The 3,987-nt window shown below is 47.1% G+C and overlaps 1 protein-coding gene across 4 annotated transcripts in view; it reads left to right on the forward strand.

The window, feature by feature from the left end:
* The first annotated feature begins 3,734 nt into the window (after positions 1-3,734).
* The window catches only part of Phactr4 (phosphatase and actin regulator 4), an 87,656-nt gene continuing 87,403 nt past the window's right edge, over positions 3,735-3,987 (forward strand). For 2 of the 4 annotated variants that reach the window (XM_013519486.1, XM_005394954.2), the window contains exon 1: positions 3,735-3,806. The gene's annotated coding sequence lies outside the window, so the exon portion shown is untranslated. Of the gene's footprint in view, positions 3,864-3,987 lie in introns of all 4 variants that reach the window. The other 2 variants (XM_013519485.1, XM_005394953.2) reach the window with 1 other exon arrangement.

Below are 3,987 nucleotides of genomic sequence, written 5' to 3' on the forward strand. Positions count from 1 at the left end.
ATTGCTGAGAAGGAATGGGAGAATATAAAAGGTGGTCTGAGAGCATTACAAGAAGCAGCAAGTCTCCACTCTTTGCAGTCTCAAAACTGCAAAAGTGAAAGACTTTGCTTTGAAGAGAAAGCTGCGGAGCACCATGTTCCAGAATGGTGGCGGCCATACCAAGTTCTAGAATGGTGGTGGCATAGAGAATTTGTTCCTCAGAATTGGATTCCAAATGCCCAGCAATCCAGGCACTTGAACCCTACAGCCAAGAGAGAGGATAGTCTGGCTATTGCTCCAGCTGCTAACAGACCTTGGCATCATCCACGTGGCTCTGGTTTTAGGTGTGTGCAGAATGCAAGAGTTGTAGGGTTAAGAAGGCTTCCACCCTGATTTCAGAAGGCCTGGAAGGGAGACCGTGTGCCTCTGAGAGGGCAGTGTGGTAAGCTGTGAGGGTGAAACCAAACGCACAATGGAGACTGCAGAAGTTTGAAGAAGCCAGGGACATGGACTGTCTAAGGAAAGCTGCAAGGAGGAAGCAAAGCCAGCCCAAGAGAGAAGCCGTGGGAGCTGTAACCACCAGAAGTGCCACAGGGTTGGAGCCACATAAGCCCTTTGGAGCTCACAACTTGCCACAGATTCCTACAGAGGTTGGGCATGGAACTAGAGGACTTAATGTTTGCCCTGCTGGATTTTGGACTTGCTTTGGTCCCAATCCTTTGTATCTGAGTTTGTAACTTTTGGAATGAAAATGTTTATCATGTGCCATTGAATGCTGGAAGTGTTTAACTTTTCATTTGTAATAGGGTGGGGGAGTGTTGTAGCTAAGAGTTTGCCTTACATCTCTGAGCAGACTTGGGACTTGTCTGCAATGCTGAAACTACTGGGACTTTGGCAATTGTTGTAGATGGACAAAATGCCTTTTGCATAAAGAGATATGCATGAGTCTTGGGTGGGAGCAGGGGCAGAACGTTATGGTTCTAATGTAATACACTGTGGATAGACTTAATACTGGTTCTTAAGGATTGTTAAGCTTGTGTTATAATGTTCAAGTTGTGAAATGATAAGAATAAACATGTCTTTGTATCTGGAAACCAGTTTAAAGAAATGTGTCTGGTTGCCAGGTTGACAAGGGGTGGACTGTAATGGTTGATACACTGTGTCAACTTGAGAAATTTAGAAGCTTAACCAAGCAACTCAGCAGGGGTCTGCTGCTGCCTTGAAGTGTTGCCCCTTGTCATGCTACCCCGCCTTGGAGCCAGCTGGTTATGGACTGAAATCTCCACAAACTGAGCTAAATAAATATTTTCTTCCTTAATTTTGGACATCAGGTATTTTGTCTCAGCAATGAGAGAAAAGTAACCAACACAACTGGCCACCTGGCTGTCTTAACTCAAGAACCAGATATACTGTATTCCTAGCTGTTATAGCCTACAACCCAATGATAGGAGGGAAGGAAATGTTTTTATGACCCTCATGCCTTGGGCTGGGACTTGGTATATTAAATTAAGAATTTAACTTTTGTAAGATTCTTTTTTTTCTTTTTTTGTCTTTTTGAGACAGGGTCTTGCTCTGCAGTTCAGGCTGAACTTGAGCTCACTTTAGAGCCCAGGCTGGGACTCTTCTAAGATTCTCACATGATGAAAGCCCCATGGAAACACTGACCATCTAAATAGGCAGGAAGACCAGGCATGGTGGCACATACCCCAGCACTGGGGAAGCTTAAGCAGGAGGATCACAGCAAGTTCGAGGGCAGTCTAGACTACATAGCAAGACCCTGTCTCAAATAAAATAAAAGGGCAGAAAGACATTTTGTAATTCCAAAGTAAAATGTTGATAAGCATCATAAGTTCTCCTGACGCCAAGAGTAACTCTGGCCTGCATAAAAATGTAGCCATACTCAAATTTGGGGCAATTTGTGACACTGCCCACCTTCTCACTTGAGGGCATTACTCTCTATATCTAGTTTATAATAAATTCTACCTAGACTTCTGCTTATGTGTCTTTCATCAGGGACACAAGGTACAGCCTGGCTTGGTGGTGCAACCTTATAATCTCAGCACTGGCTAGGCTAAAGCAGGAGGATTTCTGCAAGTTCCAGACCACCTGTGCTCCATCGTGAGTTCCAGACCAGCCTGAACTACATAGTGAGACCCTGTTTCAAAAAAACCCAAAACAGGCGTAGTGGGACATGCCTGTAATCCCAGCACTTGGGAGGCTGAGGCAGGGGGATCATTGTGAGTTTGAGACCAGCCAGGGATACAAAGTGAGCTCAAGGCCAGCCTGAGCTGCATAGTGAGACCCTGTCTCAAAAAGACAAAAAAATTAAAAAATTTAAAAAATTAAAAAAAACAAAAGGACACAAAAGGGAGATGTGAGGGATCCAGTGCCTCAGGTATTAGGATCCCAGCTTCCTAGTGACAAAAAACCACAGATACTTAAGTTCCACAATTAGAGCTTCTCTGACAATGATTTTTCCCATGAGGATATTGAAGACCACCACCATCACCCACCCCTCCCCCTGCCGCCTCACCCCACAGATTTAACCCAGAGCCTTTCCAATGAGCTACATACATTCACAGCCAGTTTTATTTTTTGAGACAAGGTCTCACTAAATCACTAAGTTGCCCTGGTCCTAATTTGTGATCTTCCTGTCTCACCCTCCCAGAGTGCTGAGATTACAGGTGTGTGCTAGTAAGTATGGCAAAAGTTTTTATTTTTATAACATTCAATTTATTAATTTTGTTTTATGCATTTTTTTGTTTTCCTCTAGAAACGTTGTAGCTTTAGGTTTTACATTTATGCCTAATCTAGGTTGTGACACAATAGGTTTAGCATTTAGAAAAATCCCTAGCAGTAGTGCGGTGTCTGGAGAGTGATGATGAAAGCCCCATGGAAACACTGACCATCTAAATAGGCAGGAAGACCAGGCATGGTGGCACATATCCCCAGCACTGGGGAAGCTTAAGCAGGAGGATCACAGCAAGTTCGAGGGCCGCCTAGACTACATAGTTCCGCCTGAAAAGCATGCCGCTTTGCGAAGAGGCAGTGACTTCCACTAGGTGACCGTAAAGGAGAAAAGGCAAAGAGGTTGAAATCTTGTGAATGTTGAGCGGCCAGATTTAACAGGCTGCAGGTGTTGAAGAGTGATTCTTGACTTGCTTTCTTGCTTGCTTGCTTTTTTTTTTTTTTTTTTTTTTTTTTGAGACAGGGTCTTGCTGTGCAGTTCAGGCAGGCCTTGAGCTCACTTTGTAGCCCAAGCTGGTCTCGAACTCTCAATGATCGTCCTGCCTCAGCCTCCCGAGTGAGTGCTGGGATTACAGGTGTGCGCCACCACGCCTGGCAATTCTTGGGTTTCTTAACGAGCAAAATCGAGGGTAACTTGTTTATAAATGCTTTTGCACTTCAAGTTGGCCCTCAATTTTTCTTTTGAGGAGAATGGGACTGAAATTTGGCCAGACACGGACTGGGCAGTTTCTTAAAAAACATACTTGCATCAGCTCCCTTCTTGGGCACTGCCCAGTATTGAACTCTGCCCTCGCAAGCCCAGTGACCTTTGCCTTGCTTGGTACCAGTAAAGTTTCCCGTCCTTTTACAAGTAAGGAACCAGCCGCAAGCGGCGTACGCCTAGACAGAAAAGCTGGCAGTTCCCGCCATTTTGTCCCGCTCGCCGGATAGGCTGGATAGGCTGTCCCAATTGGCGACCGACTACAAGTCCCGTGAGCCTCCGCGGCGGCACTTCCTACCTCCACTGTCCGGCCCGCTCCCTCTTCCCCCCCTCCCCTGGGGCCGGAGGCTCCGGCTGTAGCCTGGCGGCCAGAGGCCAGGTAGGATTTCCGGGGGAAACTGCTGTGGAGGTTGAGGTGGAGGCGGTTGCGACTCGGGTGAGTTCCGCGAGCAAGGGAAAGTGAGCGGCACGCGCGCAGGGTCAGCCAGTGAGCGCCGGCCGGGGTCGGGTCGCGCCCCTGGCCCCGCGGAGGGGTCGCGGAGGGAGCGGAGGGGACGGCG

This window comes from Chinchilla lanigera, unplaced genomic scaffold, assembly GCF_000276665.1.
Source record: "Chinchilla lanigera isolate Chin_1 unplaced genomic scaffold, ChiLan1.0 scaffold00051, whole genome shotgun sequence".
NCBI classification, from domain to species: Eukaryota; Metazoa; Chordata; class Mammalia; order Rodentia; family Chinchillidae; genus Chinchilla; species Chinchilla lanigera.